We start from the raw sequence: 22,981 nt of genomic DNA on the forward strand, positions 1-22,981 counted from the left end.
GAAAGGCTGGATGAATCACAAGGTGGAATCAAGATTGCCAGGATAAATATCAATATCCTTAGATATGCAGATAATCAACTTATGCTTTACTGATTACACCAAAGCCTTTGACTGTGTAGATCACAACAAAGTGTGGAAAATTCTTAAAAGAGATGGAAATACCAGACCATGTTACCTGCCTCCTGAAAAATCTGTATGCAGGTCAAGAAGCAGTTAGAACCGGACATGGAACAACAGACTGGTTCCAAATTGGGAAAGGAGTACATCAAGGCTATATATTGTCACCTTGCTTATTTAACTTATATGCAGAGTACATCATGTGAAATGCCGGGCTGGATGAAGCACAAGCTGGATCAAGATTGCCAGGAGAAATATCAACATATCTCAGATATGCAGATGATACCACCCTTATGGCAGAAAGTGAAGAGGAACTGAGGAACCTCTTTATGAAAGTGAAAGAGGAGAGTGAAAAAGTTGGCTTAAAACTCAACATTCAGAAAACTAAGATCATGGCATCCAGTCCCACGATTTCATGGTAAATATATGGGGAAACAAAGGAAACAGTAAGAGACTTTATTTTCTTGGGCTCCAAAATCACTACAGATGGTGACTGCAGCCATGAAATTAAAAGACGCTTGCTCCTTGGAAGAAAGGGTATGACCAACTCAGACAGCTTATTAAAAAGCAGAGACAGTACTTTGCCGACAAAGGTCTGTCTAGTCAAAGCTATGATTTTTCCAGTAGTCATGCATGGATGTGAGAGTTGGACCATTAAGAAGGCTGAGTGCCAAAGACTTAATGCTTTTGAACTGTGGAGTTGGAGAAGACTCTTGAGAGTCCCTTGGACTGCAAGGAGATCCAACCAGTCAATCCTAAAGAAAATCAGTCCTGAATATTCATTAGAAGGACTGATGTTGAAGCTGAAACTCCAATACTTTGGCCACCTGATGCAAAGAACTGACTCATTAGAAAAGACCCTGATGCTGGGAAAGATTGAAGGCAGGAGGAGAAGGGGATGACAGAGGATGAGAAGGCTGAATGGCATCAGCGACTCAATGGGCATGAGTTTAAGCAAGCTCTGGAAGATGGTGAAGGACAGAGAAGCCTGGCATGATGCAGTCCATGGGGTTGCAAAGGTTGAACATGACTGAGAGGCTGAACAACAAAGAAGAAAGGTACTGGTTCTACAGGGAAGCCAATGTATTTTTCTTGTATTAGTTTCTCAAGGCAATCCTGCTGGTAGGGTCTCTTCTGGGGAACACTGAGTGATAGGAGCTACAGGGAAAGATGCCACACAGAGTCCCCTTAAAAATCAAGGGCACAGCATGAAAACAAAATCTAATTTAGGACATTTTTTAAACTCAAGTGTGAAGCTTTCTGTCTTCCCAGCTTTAGTGGAAGCACAAATGGAATGCTTACTCTTTAGACACTCTTACTGAGACTAGATCACAGGTAGTTTGCTGTAGCCTTTTCAGTGGGGGCCATGGAGGACCAGCAGTGTGATGAAGTAGTTGAAAGCAGATTCCTGTTCTAGACCACAAAAATTTAACCACCTCAACCAAGCTGCGGGTGGGCAGCTGTTCCACTCCTCATCCATGGACTTTCCCACTCCCCATGAAGTTAGGCCCCAGGGGTAAATATGTACACAACTTCTCACTGGAAGTTATTTCTAGTATACAAAGGATTAAGTATGCACCTTCTGCAATCACAGAAGAGTATATTCTTGGGGCCTATGAGTCGGGATCATCTCTGTGGACTTGCAGAGCCTGAGATTGGGATATCTCTGGGGGACAAAGCATGCTCACCCAGTGCTGCTCACTGTTGATGAGGTTTTACAATGTGAGATTTGTCATGCGGGGTGGCTGGGTCCCAAGCAGAGGAAGACTAGTGCCTATGATAACGGGTGACGTTCTCAACCCCTCTCCAGAATCTGTGTCTCAGAGCCTGCCCTCTCCCTGGTCAGCACACTCAACCTAGAAGTCCCTACAAAGATTGGCTATACATCTGATTTTAGGATACAATACAATGTTTAAAATTGTTTAAATTTTAGCAAGTTTCTTTCTGTTTCCCTTCATTCACTATTCTTTTGACCTAAATGGAACTTTCTTTTTACGCTCAAAGACCTTCCCAACCAAGAATAATCCATATTCATTCAAACATAGTGAGTCAAATCTTTTTCAATTTCTCGATGGTTCACCGATAGGAAGCAAACAGGAAATTTAAAAAGACTTTTCAATATCTTCACAATGAGAAATACTACATAGAATATGAAAACCTTGCTTAGAATTCCTAACACTCCTTGTTCAATTTGTCATTCAATGGGCTGGGAGACATCACTTCAAGGTTGCTCTCAACAAGTCCAGGAAATCTCTCCTGGTGCTACCCAAGATAGGTGAGTAAGTCAGTTTCATGTAACTGTGAACTAAATTTATACTTGACATCTCTTCAAAGGGTCAAAATATTGAACACCATAAAATGCTATTGGGTTTGACCTCGCTTATTTTAAACTGCTAACCTGATGATTTGGAATACCTTCTAGATCACCTGGATACATATGTCCTACCAGAATGAAAAGAACCAGTATACACAAAGGGTCACATAGAACCAGAGGAGCTGTACTAGGCTATCAATATATGCAAGTAATACCTCCCCATACTTATCCTGTAGAGTGCCATTTAACATTATTAAATTTTGTATGTAAATACATTTGGAAAGGAGTGTTCCATTTAATTTAACACAGCCCTTCTTAAGGAGAACAACACAAACAATTTTCCCCAGCACAAATTGGCTCCAGGTAGGCATGAAAGTATATCCTGCTGTTCAGGTTTCTGGAGACATATTCCAGAGACATATCCCTAAAAGTGGAGAAAAAAATTGATGTCAAAAAGTTATCTAATTAGAGCCTAATATTGGAGTAGACCATGGATTACTTGCATTTGGAAAAGTAAAAGTCAATGAGGAACATCTCTGTCTCATAAATCAGAAGCTGATTTGAGAAAGGACACATTTGTGCTCAGTGGTCTGAGCAGCCTGGTGACAGCCTGCACTTGGGCAGCCAACAATATATTCATATATATCTGCTAAAAACATCTCTTACTTCTGGGTGCATAAACCAAAATACTTGAAAATGAAACAAGTGTGATCATACATGTGGAAATCATTCAAATAATTAAGAATTAGGTACAATTTGAAATAGTATAATTTAGAATAAGGAACTTGTGGAAAATTCCAGCAAAGGTGCCATGGAGGCTTAAAGTACAACTCCTTTGCTTGGGTCAGCTTCTTCTTGGCCATTATTAGGAGGGGAGGAAGCTGGAAATACACTTATCTCCAGATGATCCCTCTGGAAATCTGCCTAAAAGAGCGACACATAGATTTGAAAATAAACAGACTGAGGCTGATTAGGGTAGAAAACTTTCCAGGAGCTGATCTGTGGCATTTCTATCTAACAAGCACACTGAACTCTGCCATGTCCCTTATCAAAAGTCAACCTGGAGCCATTGTGTGCTCTGCCCAGGAAGGGCCAAGTCATCCACCTATTTCCCATTGAAGAGCATACTGTTTTCATGACACTGATGATGGACTTTTCAACTTGGAACTCCTCAGCAGCCATGCAAGTTGCTGCCACCCAGGCAAAACCTGCTATTTTCTTGAGTTCGTTTGTTAGTGTTGCTGTGTGCCTGTGTATATCTGTATGCGTGCATATGTGTATGATATGTCTTTGAAGGGGTCCACAAAGTACAGGCTGGGAATTCTTGACGAGGAGCCTATTGAACTGGGTGTCACTCAACTTGAAAGATCTGGAGACACCAACTGTCCACTGGAGGAAAGGGGACAGCAAGCCCCCAACTCAGTTCTATCTTAGGTTCGATTGCATTTGAAGCAAATATAGAAGAGCCAGGGCTTTCTGAGGCCCCCACTGCCTCTTCAGCAATAAAAATGTGGAAATGAAGGTTACCATAGCTGAAGACAAGGCCAAGAAAGGGGATGACCTAACAAGGGAGAAAAGCAAGGGACAGATGACAAGGTTCTGCAGGAATAATGGAGTCCTCAGTGAGGGAGTTCATGGTCAATTTGTAGACAAAAAGCTTAGCCTTTGAAAAAAGTCACCTCAGACTTGGTAAACTTTACTCTAGTTTGAAGCCATTTGAAACTTTTCTTTTGTGGGGCTGGTGGGGGGGGCACTCCACATGGCTTGTTGGATCTCAGTTCACCCCAGGGATTGAACACAGGCCACAGCAGTAAAAGCCTGAAATCCTAACCACTAGTCCACCAGGGAACTTCTGCAATTCAAGATTTTTCAAGTATTTCTAAGTGTTTTTTCACTAGGTAATTGAAAGTGACCTGAGTATGGGGGGTGTGAGGAGAATTCATATTCAGTTACAGTAAACCATGAGATTGCTATTTCCTCGTACCATCTGAGTACACAGTATTTTTCCCTTCTTAAGGAAATATCCCAATCTTCCAAGAATAAACATTCAACTTCAAAAATCCTTAGAGTAAGTTAGTACTTTTTAGATCTGCCAGCTCAGATGACTTGTCATATTGCCGTTGATATACGTATGACTGGTGAATACTCACTCAAATACATATATGTGTTTGTGAACTGATGCATTAAAGCTCTGGAGGAGAAACAATGTGCTAGTATGGTAGGATGAATATATATACACACAGAATGAAATGTAATACTGAAAATTTCCTTCATGAAAAAATAAGGAAATTCCTTGGTGGTCCAGTGGTTAGGACTCTATGCTTCCACTGCAGAGGGTACAGGTTTGATCCCTAGACTTGGAACTAAGATCCCGCAGGCCATGAAGCATTGGCCTCCCAAATTAAAACAAAATGAAAAAGAGAAAATATCTAGAGGCATGAGGAAGATTGGAAGAACAAGTGGAAAAAGACACTCCAAATTTCTTCAAGTTGATGCACCATGTATTTGCAATATTTCTCTTAAAAAAAATTTTTTAGTGCCATTAAAATTCAGTCCTCTGAATTTCCAACATCTCTTAGATTCATGGACACTTGAAACGTATTTGCAGTATCTCTAATGCTTGTGCATTGTGCAAGACTTTCTCTGGTTTCAAACATTATTGTCTGGACCTGGAAGCAAAATGGAGCATCCTTTTGATGGCACTAATTGGATCCTCCTTCCAAATACTGATGCCATAATATACAATGACTGCTGCAAGAATAAATTCATACAGGAACAAAAGACTGACATGAACACAAAATCTACATACCTCAAGTCTCAGCTTCCAAAGAAATAGCCAAGGTCACTATGAGAAGCAACCTTTGAAGAAAGGAGTGCAGATGAGGAGCTATGCCCTTTTGTGGGTAGTTGTTTTTTCCTACCTCATGAATCTAATGGCTTAGAACCTAGTGGTCATCACTATCGATTGGGCAATGGAGCATCAAAGGTCTCTGGGGGAGCAGAGTGATTGCCAGATTTGACACCAAATCTGTTTGTGGAGTACATTCCAGTGTGAGTGACATGAATCATAGACTGAGGGAGAAAGTTATCTGCTAAATGTTGCATTAGTGACCCATCTTGCAACTACCTTGGAAGGCGATCATGGGTGGCAATTTTTTTAAAGATATAGCCACCTGGGTAATTTCCTGTGAAGAAGGAATGGCATGACTATAACAAATAGATCAACTATAAAAATTATTTTCTGTTTGGCATTCAGACTTGTGCAATGTCACAGGACCTCCAAGACATCCATGGGGTTGGTTTGTAGAAGCAAACCAGCCTAAGGGTATGTCTGCAGTTTGCCAAACACAGAACATCAAAACATTAGTCATTTCTTTGCAGTCTTCAAAATGGCAATGGAGGCTTCACTGGCTAGAGGACAAGAGGCTGTCCTGCTGCATACTGGTTAGGCTAAAAGTTCACATTCCTGCTGCTATTCTTTATTCCAGCAAGAATCTTCTGTAGAACATGTTGCTCTACATAAGCAAGAAGACATAGCAGTTATAAACACATGTGCACATACAATCAGAGCCTTAGAATACCTAAAACAAAAACTAACATAATGAAAGGGAAGAATATATCACTCCTCAGTAATGGTTGGAGACTTTGATACAACACTTTCAATAATGGTTAAAACAATTGCAAAGAATAATGAGGATATAGAAGATTTCAAAAGCACTAGAAAGTGACTAGATCTAACACACAGCTCTAGATGTCACTCAACATGAGCAGAACACATATTATACTCGAGAGCATAGAAAATTCTGTAGGATAGACCATGTTAGGCAATAAAAGGAGTCACAGAAAATTTAAAAGGATTGAAATCAAATAAAACATAACATCCTATGCAATGAAATAAAATTAGAAATCAGTAATAGAAATGCATTTGAAAAATATATAAATATGTGGACATAAAATAGCAGCATCTTAAACATTCAATGGGGCAAAGAAGACATCACATGGGAAATTAGAAAATACTTCTGAGATAAATGAAAACAAAAATGTAAAAGTTGTCAAGGATGTAGACAACAGTGTTGGACCAGAGAAAATTGTGGATTTACAGAAGACATTTATGGTCCCAAAGAAGAATCTTGACTGGTCAGTGCTCATGTCTAGGAAAAGGGCAGATTGAGGAGCCTTTGGACTTTTTTCTCAAGCTAGAAATTATAACAAACATTTTCTTCTTCTTTGGATTAAGTGCAAGTGGTAAAGAATCTGCTTGGCAGTGCAGGAGACCCAAGAGATGTGGGTTTGAACCCTGGGTCGAGAAGATCCCCAGAGAAGGAAATGGCAACCCACTCCAGTATTTCTTGCCTGGAAGACTCCATGGGGAAAGGAGCCTGGTGGGCTACAGCCCATGGGGTAGCAGAGAGTCAGACCAAACTGAGCACCAAACTGAGCACGCCCATGTTCATTTTGCTGCAAAGTAAACTACCCATTGTTATCAAAAAGTTGCTAACTCTCTCTTTCTTAAGATTTTTTTAAAATTTTAATATAGACCATATTTAAAGTCTTTATTGAATTTGTTATAATATTGCTTCTTTTTTTTATATTTTGGCCACAAGGCATATGGACTCTTATTTCCCCGACCAGGGATCAAACCTACATCCCCTGCATTGGAAAGTGAAGTTTTAACCACTGGGCCACCAGGGAAGTTCCTCAGCCCTTTTCTTTGGACAATATCAGCAGGTTGAAGGCAAGTGGCATCCATTGTTGAACTTTCTAAGGATTCTCATGATCTTCTTGTCTCGTTCACAGTCACCCTTTGTCCTGCCCACGACATGCTTTCCTCACATGTGAGGCCACATCAAAGAAGAAGCATTTGTCACAGCAGGGGATGTGCCGGGTCCAGACACTTATGAATGAAGAGTGACCAAGACTTCGTTCCTTCCCCTGAAAAAAATAGTCTACCAGCTGAGCAAGACACACACATCATTTCAATGCCAAACCATAAGTTGCTGAACCCTGGAATGCCTAGGAGACTGTAGGGTCACATAGAAGGACCTTTAACCCAGGAGAGGAGTCAAGAGAAGGCAATTGAAAACAAAAGTCAAGCACCAGAGAAGGGGCTCCTAGGCTGAGCTGTATAGCACAAGTAGGGGACATCGTAAGAAAAGCTATGGGAGAAGAGGAAGCAGAAACAAAAGCAACTGGCCAGCAAGGTGTGTTCAAGGGAATCAGAGGTGAACAGAAGGCGCAGAGGCGCTGGTAGAGGAACTGAGGGAGACGAAGTCAAAGACTCAAGGAAAGCCAGACTGTGGAGAGGATTCTGGAAGGACAGAATTTTGTGAGTTTGGTCACAAGGAGTCACTGAGAGGTTTTGCGTGAGGAAGTGAGATGGTCAAATAGATCCTTAGAGCAGGGATCTGGAAAATAAATCTGGGGGTTCAGCTGGTGGTCAAGAACACTGGGACAAGGAGACTTGTCAATCAGTTATTACAGTATTTATGGCTAAGAGGGAATGAAAAGTGATTTAAGAACCCCTAGGGGTGGGGTTATTTATGAGGTAAAATGAATAGGACTTTTTAAGTGATTAAATGGAAAATGGAAGAGACTGAGGACACAAAAGGAACTCCTGGGTGTGTGACTGAGTGTATGATGGCCCAAGAAATAACATAGAAAAGGCAGATGGAAGCTGATTTTGAGGGAAATAAGGTTGTGTTGGAATTTCCAAGGGAGCATCCCAGTGGACATGACTGGTAGCACCCCAGTGGACATGACTGGTAGCACAGGGATATGAGTGTGGGGCTTGAAGGGAGGTCACAGTTACAAAAATAAATGTGTGAGTCATCTATACCTAAGAGGGGGATAAATAAGGGCGTGCAATTCGATGACTCACACAGGAATGAGGAGAGGGGAAAGAAAAATCTCTGGAAAGCCTCCTCAGTGAAGTAGATGGCTCTCCATTCCTCTGAAATCAGAGTGCTCAGGGCCACTTTCCTCCCATCACCAGTTTTAGTGGGACTCTTTCATCTATTCAGAACTCTCCAAGCACCAGATCTTTCTGACAATGCAAACATATTTTTGCATCAATGGTGCAAGAGATTAAAAGCATTAACCCTCCTTGTGAAATTTAGACTGTAAGGGACTATAGATTGTCGAGTATTTTAACACCATGGAATGAACCACTAAGAATAAAATGTCAGGTTTAAACAGAGATTTTTGAAGCCAAGATGGGCAGCAAGGGGTACATTCCCTCTCCTCTCCATTCTTGCCCCATCCTTTTATTCCAACCATCTTCTTCCAGGATTCTGGTCTCATTCAGTGGATGCTACCCATTTCACCCTGAAGAATGGCAGCAAGGTCTATCAGTGGGAAGTGTCTCTAACGCACTCAAATTATTCCTGTGCTAATTTGAGTCTCCTCTGATAACCACAGCCTGGTTGCTAAAATAAGCTAATACAGTTTCTATATTTTTCTCCTTCTTACTAAAGATTTCAGGAGAGTGGGGTTATGTGGCAGAGGCTATTATTTTTCATCCAATTTCATTCTCTTCTCTTTAGGCTCATGGTTAAGCAACACTTTCCACTTCCCCGGGCAATGATCATCTGCTACTCTCTCTCCAGTAAAGAGTGCCTGCCACTCCTGCACACAGACCATCTAGGCTATGGACAGGCTTCTTCTGCCCTGCCCCTCCCCCTTACAGGTAGAGCTTGGGCATGGATGCCACTCAGACCCCACCATGAAGATGGAGTCTTATTTCTACTATGTGTATATGTTTTTTCCTTCTTTGATTTCTACATGAACATACTCACTCAGTTCCCAGCAAGAGAAACTAAAATCTTATTTGGAGGTTGAAGTCCACTTCATGTTTGGGGTTATGAGGCGATGGGCATGCCTCACAGCCACACACCCAACATACACAATCCGATAGGGGAGAAAGAACAGAAAACCAGAGTGGGTGGGAAACATCTGTAGTCACTACATCATTGCACATATAAACTTTGGTTTTATTCACTCGTGTAATTTTGTAACATTGGGGCACTATAAGTGACAGTGTTTGTTGAATGAATGGTTAAATAAGTGAATGAATGTGCAGCTGAACAGAAACAGCAAGCAGTAGAATGAGGACTTGCTCAGCTAGCCAAGCTGCCCCTCTTCTTTCTGAGAATCATTCTGACCCTTTGCTTTTGTGGCCACTTCTCTGCTCTTTGATGGAATCTTCCTGATCTATTGTCCTCTGTGGCCATATTTTGGAATGGCATTAATGAAAATGGCCCCATATTAGCCCACTTTTTTGTTGATATTTCTAAGGTCTGAGGGCTTTCTTAGAAACTAAATATTCATAAACAATGGTTCTAGTTCCTCCTTTAGAAATGTTTTATGTTTTATACAAATAGAACTGTGTAGGCTAGTATTCAAAGTCAGAACTCTTATTGGGTCATTCCTTTAAATGGGAATCCTGCAGAAGAATTTCTTTCCCTTTCTTTCTTTCTTTCTTTCTTTCTTTCTTTCTTTCTTTTTTTTTTGTGGCCATACCATGCTGAGATCGAACCCAAGATGCCTGCATCGGAGGCATGGAGTCTTAATCAGTGGATCACCAGGGAAGTTCCCTGCTAGAGAACTTCTGTCTCTCAGGAATTAGGACAGGTATGCTTTCCACCCCTGAAGTCCTCCTTTAGTGAGCATCTTTGCACTGTCCCAGAACAATTTGAAAAAATGACAAGGGAAGAAGGCTCCTCTGGCACCAGATAGCAACCACACAATATGAGTAACCATCCTCTTTGTTGTGTAGGAAGCACATAACAGGAAGAGCTTGGCAATGATATGAAAATAACTTTGCCCCATATTCTAATAATTTCTGATATGGCTTTTCTACCTTTCTGGTTTACTCTGCACTGCATTTTGATCCAGGCAGAGAATAAATTTTACTAACCCCACAAAAATCCAGACTATCCAGTTCTCAACTTCTTTTCACCTTTACTTTATACACTGGAGTATAGTCGATTAACAATGTTGTGTTAGTTTCAGGTGGACAGCAAGGTGATTCAGTTACACATATACATGTGTTGATTCTTTTTCAAGTTCTTTTCCCATTTAGGTTATTATGGAATATTGGGCCAAGCTCCCTGTGCAATACAGTAGGACCTTGCATAGAGTGCACGTTACCTGAAAGCCAAGGAGCATTCTGTTGTGAGGACGAAAGGCCACATTGAAGCATGGTGAATTCAGCTTTTTTTGTATATGCTTAACGGCCCGAGTGTGTAGTCTTTCAGAACCCGGGTTACTGAGTCATGTAGTAACAAAGCAATTATATTTTCAGTTTGGAAATTTTTCAGAACAATTCTTCCCAATTGGCCATCTTGACAGTAAAATCTACAAGCGTGGCCCCATCCAGCATGGGAAACTGCGCTGTATCATCCATGATAGATAGAGTTACTTAGTCCTTGTCTCTTGAACATCGGAGATTGTCAACCAAAACACAATTTTCATTTTAGTTTATCTGCTATTAAGCTGCTCTTTTTGATTCTAGCTAAGTCAACAGTTTCAGCTGCTGAAGTTTTCCCACAGAATAATGTTATAATTAGTTGGATAATTGGAAGTTGTGTTCCTGACCAAGGACTCATCAGCAAATAAATCATAGATATGACCAACAATATGTCATATGAGCAAGATACAACAACCAGAAACCTTCAGAATCATTTGAATTAGTAAAATTATGACCTCAGACCCATAAAATGGGCAGGAATTTACAAATAACATAAAATACAGGCCTAATGTGTCATAAATTTGGCCAATCTGAAACTAATAGAAAGATAGCTATTGTAAACATTGAATTAAGACTTTTGTAGGATAATGTGTATGGCCTGGGTCTTCTAGGAAACAAAAGCAATCTGTCACAGCAAGTTTAACTGATGCATTCTTTATTCCTCAGTAAATTCTGCTGCTGTAAATATGTCAGATAAAAGCCAATATTGTTTCTTGAAATGCAAGACCTTGGAGAAGACTGTTTAGGACAAAACACCAACAGATCTTAAATTTAAATTGTTGATACGTCCATCTATCTCCATATAAGATTAGCTGACTCCTGCAGTGCATGAGTGTGTGCATGTGCGTGTGCACCCTCCCCACAGCATCACACACACACACACACACACACACACACACACCCTCCCTCCTCCATAATTCCTTTAGTGTCCATCTCTAAACACTGAAATGTGAGAAGCAACATCAAGAAAGCTCATTTTCATGGTTCCTTTACGCTAGCAGTTCTTAGTTAACATGAATTCTCTTGATGTTGACTGTATCTGGACACATTTTTGGTTGGCAAAACTGGATGGTTCTATGGGTGTCTAGTTGGTAGAGACCAGGGACACTACCAAATATCCCACCACATAAGGGCAGTCCCGTACAACAGGGACTTATCTGGCTCTAAATGTCAGTATAGGCAAAGTTGAAAAACCCTGCTTTACAAATATCCATATTGTAGAAAACAGGTAGATTCAGCCAGTCAGCTTACTTGGATAATTCATGACCTTCTATCTTATTGCTCAGCAGAAAGTGCCACTCATCAGTAGCCTTCTCACAGTAAACCTGCAAAGAAAGCAGGAAACTTGATTATCTTATTCATCTTAGTGATCTCAGCTTGGCACATTAAGGTGGTTTAATGAATATTTGTTAAGTAAAGGAGTAAATGGACAGAGAAGAAAGGAAGAATGGGGAAAAAAGGAAGTGGATGGTGTTAGGGCCAAAGTTGGCTTGATCTTGGTAAATTTGCTTCTTTTTCCTTTACTGTTTTCCAGAAAATCAGTAGGCACAAGTTAATCTAATATTTATTGTTTACTAATTACTGCAATTAGTGGCTTATCATATTTAACCGATTGTGTTAATAGTCATAAAAGATCTGTTATTGACAATCACTATACACTGGTTTTTATTGTTGTTGTTTAGTTGTTAAGTCATGTCTGACTCTTTGCAATCCCATGGACTGTAGCCCGCCAGTCCTCTCTGTCCATGGGATTTCTCAGGCAAGAATACTGGAGTGGATTGCCATTTCCTTCTCCAGGGGATCTTCCTGAACCAGGGATCAAATCCGTGTCCAGTACTGGCAGGCAGATTCTTTACCGCTGAGCCACCAGGAACCCACTGGTTCTTGTAGCAACTCACAAATCAGATTTTTAAATATTGACATTGACTTTCAACAGTCTTCAAAACTTAGATTATTTTCAAAAGAGCAATAAAAAACCTAGGACTTCGTTCAAGTTCATAGCAGGTTGCTTTGCATTGTTTTCCTTTGTTTGTTGGTTGTCTTCTTCAAGCTTCTGGTCTCTCCCCAGCCCTAGGCAATATCTTAGGGCAAAAGCGTTACTCTGGCTACTTTGCTGGATGTCTACAGGAAAAATGGAAAGTTATGCCTGCCAGCCATGGTCACAGGGAAGGGGCTGGAAAGGGCAGGGAGGCACAATGATATATATTAATAAAGCTCGGGCTTATTTTAACACCTATTACCATAATTTTTTCTTTCTGCTTTCCCTAAATCAAAATCCTGTGTCAGCGTGGTCTCTATTACAAGAAAACAACCAAAGGCTAATAAACAAAAGCCTATAAGTTTCTCTGTAAAGGCATTTTGACTTTGTTCAGGGTCTACCACAGTTGCTATGTGTTAAAGTCAATCATAAAATAAAGGCTAAAGTGGTGAATGTACTTTGTGTGCCATCTGCTCTACTGGGTACTGGACCCAGAAAGATAAAGGATCCTTCTTGTGAAGGGGAACATGGATTACCATAAATAATGAAGCACTGAGCCACAGTTGGACGAGCAAATGAGCAAAATCACAAGGTGATAGATACAGCACAGGCTGATCAGATTGGTCAAATTCACCAAAAGAATGCCATTCGTCAGACAGAACACTAAAATTCTTGATCAATATTAGGCACACAGATAGGCATTCTTACTTCCAATCCCTTCTAAATGCCCTTATATCCCCTCTTAGTTTGCATTCCAACACTTTAAAAACATGAATCAACTGTCAAGTTCATATCTCATTATAAAAATGGTCCCTATTTTTACAGGCATCTATAAGCAGGCAACTCAATGTTAAGCCCAACACATGATAAGTTAACTCTTTTTCCGTAGATAGACAACACCAACCTAAGTTTACAATTCTTGCTATCCTCCCGTAAAAGTTCATTCTTCTCAGACTGGGCACTTTGCCATCTTTCTCATATTTTGACCTAACATCCATCATCCGTGGTCTTAATCTTCTGTCTACAGCTTGAGATATATATTTCTGGTTAAGCCTATGATTACTTCCTGTCTCAGACACTTCATCTACTCAATGGGCCCTTCACAGGCCTTGGAAGAGCATATTCCATGTTGACTATACACAAAACCCCTGAAACAACAACCAACAAAAATCAAAACACCTTAAATCCAGGCTAATGCAGGAGCAGACAGAATAGGTTGAAACTTTCCAACTCTGGAGGCTCCCCCTCTTGTCATCAATTTCCAACAGGGAAACCGAAAAGTGAGTTAGGCTTTTGAAACCTGACTTAAAGAGGCAGTTGGTAACATGAGCATGTCCCCAGAAGACATTCTGGGGTGGACCCCGTCTAACCAGGTTGCTGTTTTTAGACTCAGACACGTTGGCTCTAAAAGCCGCCACTCCACTCCGTAGGAATTTCATACAGATGAAGTTGCTCTTCTGAAAACCTCCCTGATAAAGGTACTAGATGAGTCCAAACTACCTCATAACCTTGGAGCCAGCCTGTCTGGAAGGTGCCAAAATAACCAGACAAGTGGGCTCATCAAAATCTTTCATGAAATATCTGGAAGCAGGTAAAAAGGAGAAAACAGAATTCCAGATGAAGTTATGCAGAAAGTCAAGCCAGGCAAAGGCAACCGTGTGCCAGAGGACTGGATGCTTCAGGATAACTCTCCCTCCCGCACTCCCTTCCCTGGGATATGGTGGCAGAGATCAGCAGCTCACACCTCTGCCGTCTTCATGTTTCATTGCACCTAGTGACCGGCTCTGACTGTCATAAAATAAAACAACACTCAGCGAGTGCACATTGGCCCATGGCCCATGAGCAGAAGCTGAGTGAGCCTGGGGTGATACACAGCTGCCCTGCGGGGTAGTAAGTCAGAGAGGCAGGTGGAGGGACGCCCTGTTTGTCCAAGTCACACTTGGAAACCAAGCCGAGTGTCCAGTGGCCTTTCTCCCAAGTGATCTATGGCTTTCCAGACCTCAGCCCACCCTTGGCAGAGCTCTGGCCCAGGTGACCCAAGGAGGAACTGTTGATTTTGGAAAAGGCTGAGGCTATATTTCTGCCACAACAAAAGATTGGGTCTCCACTCTCTTTTACTTAATAAAAATTTTATTACTCTGCTTGCAGTATATGTTCATTTTAGAAAAAGCAGCGAGAATAAAGAAAAATTAAAAACAAGTGACCACCTGGAGATAGTTTTTGGGTATTTTAGGCTATCTCATTCCAAAGATTTTCTTCTGCATATGATATACCAGTGTTTATTCTCCAAAAGTGGAACCATACTATCCAGGGTCATTTTTTTTAAAGGAAATTAGTACTGGGTATTCATTGGCAGGACTGATGTTGAAGCTGAAACTCTGGTACTTTGCCCACCTGATGAGAAGAGCTGACTCATTTGAAAAGACCCTGATGCTGGGAAAGATTGAGGGCAGGAGGAGAAGGGGACGACAGAGGATGAGATGGTTGGATGGCATCACCGACTCAATGGACATGGGTTTGGGTGGACTCCAGGAGTTGGTGACGGACTGGGAGGCCTGGCGTGCTACAGTTCATGGGGCCACAAAAAGTCGGACATAACTGAGCGACTGAACTGAAATAGAACATATCTACAGAAAAGTGTACTCCTCAATAAAATCAGTATTATCTTGTAAATTCTCCCTTCCTTAGTAACTCGTTGTTTCTGCAGCTACAAAGAATTCACTGGGTTTTAACAGTCACTTGGTATTTAATTGTTAAGGATCCTCTAACATTTACCTAACCAACTTCTGGTCCATATTTTTAAAATGACTTTCCCATTTTTCTATTAGATTGAGGCTGAGTGTGATTTTTTTTTTCTTATTGATTTATATATGTACCTTACCAAAAAAAAAAAAGTTACTTTTGAGCATTTTGAAAATATAAAGTAATGAAACTAGACTTCTATTTACTAGTGTTAGGAATTAAAAGTAAGAATTGACTCTCCCTCCTAAGATAAATCAATTAGCGAACTTTCCTTGCTTTACTCTTTCACTTGTGGTAAGGATAATGCTAGACTTTTGTCTCAGATTATAGCTATAAAATGCAGAGTGTCTCAGGTATTGTCCACACACCCTCTCATCTCTACATAATTCAGAGTCAAAGATCCCATCCAGAAATAACACTGTGGTGAAGTGAATGGGCTGTGATGTTAAACAAATCTGAACTCAAGCTCTTTGGGCAACCATTTGTGACACTGGTGATATAATGTGCTTCATCTCAGTCTCAGTTGTTTCAGCTGTGAAATGGGAAGAGTAATAACGCCAACTTCACAGGGTCTTTTGCAAGCATTAGATGAGGCAACACACATAAAAATAATAAAAGCTACATGACAGCTTCATTTAGGCACTGTTTTACAGGCATAACTCCTGACACGGAATGACAGCTTAATAAGTGGTGGCTATATTACATTAGGATTATTACACCTGTTCTTCACAGGCTGTAACAACTAGAATGAGAAATTCTGAGCCCAGGGAGGTAAGAGAGAGATTTTAAGCACTACCTGCTATAGAACTTTGCCTCAGTGATGTTGATTTCTGCAACACAGAACACACTGCAGAGATTGCAGTTCTGAGCTGAGAAAGAATCTAATCATCAGGGTTCTCAGGAAGGAGCACAGAAGCGAGGAAAATTCACGGTCACACATCAGAAAAACAAGTCCCCCTCTCACAAGTCTACACTCACACACACACACACACACACACACACACACACACGCACACCCACACTTAGGTCAAATATTTCTCCTGATGAATAAATCCTTACTTCCAACAAAAAGAATATTTAATAATTGTATTCCTGTTAGAAGTTCCTTTTATAACTGAACTTCTGAATTTACCATTTTAAAGGACTGAAGTTGAAAATGATGAAATTATCACACAGAAAAGGACTCTGATCTATGATTTGAAGCACAGAATGCTCAGTGAAATAAGTTAGGCAGAGAAAAACAAATACTGTATGATCTCATTTCTATGTGGAATATATATATTTTTTAATCTCATAGAAAATTAGTAGATTGCCAGGGGCTGGGGCATAGGGAGAATGGGGAGAGGTTGGTAAAAGGACAAAAACTTCCAGTTATAAGACAAATAAGATTTGGGGATCTGATATCTAGCAAGGTGACTACAGTTAATAATATTTGTATCATATGCTTGGAAGTTGCTAAGAGAGTAGATCTTAAATGTTCTCACCATAGGAAAAAAAAATTGTAATTACATGAACTGATGGATGTGCTAGCTAAACTTACTATGACAATCATTTCACAATTTATATGTGCAACAAATCAAGTTTACACCTTAAACTTATATGTCCATTATATCTTAATAAAGCTGGAAAACACCAAAATAAAGCTAACTCATACAGACCTAAAACTTATTTCTACCCTTTTTCTTCCTTTCTGTTATGTTGAGCTTTATTTTTAACACATGGTAGGAAGTTATGTTTAATTAATTTTATTTGGAAATTTTTGTTCTTAGATAGCAATCCATGGGCAGAAAGGACTCCCTTAAAACAAACAAAAAAAAAGCAAAAGCAAAGTCTCATTTTTGCTTTCAAATGAGTAAACTTAGACTGAAACTTACCCCTTTCTTGCTAGAAGCCAAAATTTAAAAAAAAAAAAAATGCCAACAAACCATAGCATCTAAATATCTGGCTGAGTTCCTAAGAGGAAATATCTGAGCACTTATCTGGCTTTGGAATACAGCATGTAAAATTGTTTTTATTTATAGTCAAAATGTTTAGTACTTCTAAATATGTATAATTTTGTTTTCATCTTTCTTTTTTGAATAAGATCACTGGAAAAAATCTTAAAAACATTTAAATTTAGTGATTCTACTTTTATTCCATTTTATATTAAACAGTTATCTATCTACCTATATCATTTAACATTGCTCAGTTCTACTTAATTACATTTATTTTATTATAAATTTTAAAACAAAGTTAAAATTTAGTTATGGGGTTTTTTTGTTTAATAATAACCATTATTATGCTGCTGCTGCTAAGTCACTTCAGTCGTGTCCGACTCTGTGCCACCCCATAGATGGCAGCCCACCAGGCTCCTCCGTCCATGGGATTTTCCAAGCAGAATTACTGGAGTGGGGTGCCATTACCTTCTCCAGAACCATTATTATGGGCTTCCGTTAATACCAGTGGCTCAGCTGGTAGAGAAACCGCCTGCAATGTGGGAGATCTGGGTTCGATACCTGGCTTGGGAAGATCCCCTGGAGAAAGGAAAGGCTACCATGGTCTGGAGAATTCCATGGACTGTATGGTCCATGGGGTTGCAAAGAGTCAGACACAACTGAGCAACTTTCACTTTCAAGCATTATTAAAGGTTGAAATATAAAATAAAAATACCATCTTCCATTGTTACTCAGGCAAATCTGGCTGAAATGATAAACCTAAAATATTTTAATACCTTATATTAATCAAAAGATTAGTATATTAAATAATAAGCATTTAAAAATGCTTATTACTAAACAAAAATAATAATCATAACTAAATTTTTGAAATCAACCTTGAATATTCATTGGAAAGACTAATGCTGAAGCTGAAGCTCCAATACTTTGGCCACCTGACACAAAGAGCAGACTTACTAGAAAAGACCCTGATGCTGGGAAAGATTGAAGGCAGGAGGAAAAGGGGATGACAGAGGATGAGATGGTTGGATGGCATCCCCGACCCAATGGACAAGAGTGTGAGCAAACTCTGGGAGATGGTGAAGGATAGGGAAGACAGGCATGCTGCAGTCCACGGGTTTGCAAAGAGTCGGACATGACTGAGTGACAGAATAACAATACTAACCCTGGATATCAGTGTTATCCAAGACTAGAATAGGAAGCTAAATATTTGTTTTAAGAAAGGGATCACAATATATATATATTTTTTCTTCCAATCCGAAATATCTATCCTGTACCTGAAGACAATAATATATGTCTTTAGCTTCCAAATAATTTTTTATTGTGGTGGAATACACATGAAACTGATCATTTTCACTTTTTTTTTCCTGGCCATGCCATGCAGCATGTGGAATCTTATTAACAGTTCCCCAATAAGGAATCTTCCATAAGCCTTTTATCCTTATCCATCAGAGGGCAGACAGAATGAAAACCACAATCACAGAAAACTAATCAAACTGATCGCAGGGACCACAGCCTTGTCTAACTCCATGAAACCATGAGCTATGCCATGTAGTACCACCCAAGATGGATAGGTCATGATGGAGAGGTCTGACAAAACATGGTCCACTGGAGAAGGGAATGGCGAACCACTTCAGTATTCCTGCCTTGAGAACCCAATGAACAGTATAAAAGGCAAAAAGATAGGATACTGAAAGGGGAATTCCCCAGGTCGGCAGGTGTCCAATATGCTACTGGAGAAGAGTAGAGCAATAACTCCAGAAAGAATAAAGAGACAGAACCAAAGCAAAAACAACACCCAGTTGTGGATGTGATGGGTGATGGAAGTAAAGTCCAATACTGTAAAGAACAATGTCGCATAGGAACCTGGAATGTTAGGTCCATGAATCAAGGCAAATTGAAAGTGGTCAAACAGGAGATGGCAAGAGTGAACATCAACATTTTAGGAATCAGTGAACTAAAATGGACTAGAATGGGTGAATTTAACTCAGATGACCATTATATCTACGACTGTGAGCAAGAATCCCTTAGAAGAAATGGAGTATCCCTGATAGTCAACAAAAGTCCACAATGAAGTACTCGGATGCAATTGCAAAAATGACAGAATGTTCTCTGTTGGTTTCCAAGGCAAATCATTCAATGCCACAGTAATCCAAGTCTCTGCCATGACCAGGAAAGCTGAAGAAACTGAAATTGAATGGTTCTATGAAGACCTATAAGACCTTCTAGAACTAACACCCAAAAGAAGATGTTTTTTTCATTATAGGGGACTGGAATGCAAAAGTAGGAAGTCAAGAGATATCTGGAGTAATACGCAAATTTGGCCGTGGGGCATAAAATGAAGCAGGAAAAAGGCTAATAGAGTATTGCCAAGGGAACACACTGGTCGTAGCAAACACCCTCTTCTAACAACACAAGAGAAGACTCCGCACATGGACATCACCAGATGGTCAACACCGAAATCAAATTGATTATATTTTTTGCAGCCAAAGATGGAGAAGCTCTATACGGTCAGCAAAAACTAGACTGGGAGCTGACTGTGGCTCAGATCATGAACTCCTTATTGCCAAATTCAGACTTAAATTGGAGAAACTGAGGAAAACCACTAGATCATTTAGGGTATGACCTAAATCAAATCCTTTATGATTAACCAGTAGAAGTAACACATAGATTCAAGGGATTAGATCTGATAGACAGAATGCCTGAGGAACTATGGACAGAGGTTTGTGACATTGTACAGGAGGCAGTGATCAAGATCATCCCCAAGAAAAAGAAATGCAAGAGGGCAAAATGATTGTCTGAGGAGGTCTTACAAATAGATGAGAAAAGAAGAGAAGTGAAAGGCAAAGAAGAAAAGGAAAGATATACCCATTTCAATGCAGAGTTCCAAAGAATAGCAAGAATAGAAAGCCTTCCTCAGTGATCAATGCAAAGAAATAGAGGAAAACAATAGAAAGGAAAAGACTAGAGATCTCTTCAAGAAAATTAGAGATACCAAGGGAACATTTCATGCAAAGATGGGCTTGATAAAGGACAGAAATGGCATGGACCTAACAGAAGCAGAAGATATTAAGAAGAGGTGGCAAGAATACACGGAACTGTACAAAAAAAAATCTTCATGACCCAGATAATCACGATGGTGTGATCACTCACGTAGAGCCAGACATCCTGGTATGTGAATTTAAGCGGGCCTTAGGAAGCATCACTATGAACAAGGCTAGCTAGCGGAGGTGATGGAATTCCAGTTGAGCTATTTCAAATCCTGAAAGATGATGCTGTGAAAGTGCTGCACTCAATATGCCAGCAAATGTGGAAAACTCAACAGTGGCCACAGGACTGGAAAAAGTCAGTTTTCATTCCAATCCCAAAGAAAGGCAATGCCAAAGAATGCTCAAACTACCACACAATTGCACTCACCTCACATGCTAGTAAAGTAATGGTCAAAATTCTCCAAGCCAGGCTTCAGCGATACATGAACTGTGAACTTCCAGATGTTTAAGCTGGTTTTAGAAAAGGCAGAGGAATCAGAGATCAATTGCCAGCATTCACTGGATCATCGAAAAAGCAAGAGAGTTCCAAAAAAACATCTATTTCTGCTTTATTGACTATGCCAAAGCCTTTGACTTGTGGATTACAATTTTAAAAAAGGAAATCAATCCTGAATATTTATTGGAAGGACCGATGCTGAAGCTGAAACTCCAATACTATGGCCACCTCATGCGAAGAACTGACTCATTGGAAAAGACCCTGATGCTGGGAAAGATTGAAAGCAGGAGAAGGGGATAACAGAGGATGAGATGGTTGGATGGCATCACCGACCTAAAGGGCATGAGTTTGAGTAAGCTCTGGGAGTTGGTGATAGACAGAGAAGCCTGGCATGTGCAGTCCATGGGGTCACAAAGAGTTGGACACGATTGAGTTACTGAACTGAACTGAATCAGGAATTAAACACATGCCCCTTGTGTTGGAAGCACAGTCTTAACTACTGAACTATGAGGGAAATCCCATCATTTAAACCATTTTTAAGTTTAGCAGTATTCACAGTGTCATGCAACCATCACCACCATATCAAACTTTTTTTATCTTTTCAAACTGAAACACTGTACCCTTTAAACAGTAACTCCCCATTCATCCTTCCCCTTTATCCTGGCAAACACCATCTACTTCCTGTTTCTATGAATTTGACTATTGTATGTACCTTGTTCAAGTGGAATCATACAATAGCAAACGATGTTTTAAGGTGCAGTTAATCAAGCAAATTCTTTGCTTTAAACTATAGGATCAACCCATCTTTGGTATATATACAAAGACCTCACGGTTTGGCAATGGAGTCTAAGCCTTGCTCTGATGGGGACCTGCCTTCATCAGGCAAACACAAAGCCCCTTTATTTACCCTATTTAGTTGAACCCTAAGCAGTCTGACTGGCGTTCTGGGTTCTGCCTATATACTTTGTGTTTCTGATGTGCAAACTCAGTCGTAAAAAATATCTACAGTACTTGCTTTAAAAGTACTTGCTGCCACTTAACTGTAAACAGACTTGTAATTTGGCTGTAAAAATTCACGACTTGCTGAAAGGAGCTATAATAAAGTCATAATGATTGCTGGTGCAAGCACCCTCAGAGAGGCCCTGGATGGTTGGCTGGCCAAGAAGCAAGATATGCCTGCTGGAAGCTGGGTGAATTGTGGGTGACAGACACCCAGTATTGCCCTTAGAGAGGTTCACCTTTCCCGTGATCTTCAATGTCCAAACACATCAAGTGATGAAGAGTTGATGGTCATTGGCCAGATGGGTCAACATCACCAGCCCTGTTGGATGGGCAGAGGCTCCCTTCAAGACCCTCAGGTCCTTTGAACAATGCTGATCTTTCTCTTTTTGACAAAAGGAAGAGGAGCAACATCTGGAAATGAAGAGATGGAGGCCTTTTCATGCCCCAAAACAGCTCTGGTTGGAAGTCTAGATATCATCCTTCACTTTGTGTCTGATGAAAGAGCACTTTTCCCTTCTCTGGGGACTGATAGAGGAAGGTTTAGCCAAGAAAGGAGGTTATTTATATTCACTCTGAGGTGGGGGGTTAGGTATGGGTTGTGTCGGAAGAGACTTGAGGACCAGAGTGACCTGGTCACAGTGGGCCTGTATCTGCCATGGGGAACTGATGTCCAAGAAAGTTCTCATATGGAACATCTGGCCCAACAGACCAAAGTCTGATCAGAGCTACAGTCTCACCAAGACCACCCACCTCTCTTCCTTCCCTGAGAACTCTCTCTCTCTCACTTTCTGTGCGTCTTTATCCAGGGGACAGTGTGGACTTGAGGTCCCCTGCATGGGGAGCTGTTCTTCAGGTGACCTCGTTCTGACTGAGGCCTAGATAGACTTACTTCTCACTCCAGATACAGCTGCACAGCACTTCAAAGGAGGAGATTTGACCAGAGAAAGAAGCTGCCTCACCTTGGCTTTGCCAGCGAGTGGTCCAGGCCCCAGGATGAGAGAAACGGCCTTGATTTAGAGTCAGGAGCTCTGAACTTTGGAAAATAATTTTACCTATCTAGGCTTGGCTCTGCCTTGGTAATACGAGCGGATTACATGCATTTTTCTGAGGTCTTTTCTAGGTCTTATAGTTTATTTTTGAGCCAGAGAAGATCTCTTGGAGCC

At 40.5% G+C, this 22,981-nt stretch overlaps 1 long non-coding RNA gene across 1 annotated transcript in view; it reads right to left on the reverse strand.

Annotated features, from left to right (window-relative positions):
* The window catches only part of LOC114114534 (uncharacterized), a 76,352-nt gene that overhangs the window by 47,812 nt on the left and 5,559 nt on the right, over positions 1-22,981 (reverse strand). The window contains exon 2 of the long non-coding RNA XR_003589189.3: positions 11,931-12,004. This is a non-coding gene — a long non-coding RNA (uncharacterized LOC114114534). The remainder of the gene's footprint in view (positions 1-11,930; positions 12,005-22,981) is intronic.

This window comes from Ovis aries, chromosome 4 (assembly GCF_016772045.2).
Source record: "Ovis aries strain OAR_USU_Benz2616 breed Rambouillet chromosome 4, ARS-UI_Ramb_v3.0, whole genome shotgun sequence".
Taxonomy (NCBI): domain Eukaryota; kingdom Metazoa; phylum Chordata; class Mammalia; order Artiodactyla; family Bovidae; genus Ovis; species Ovis aries.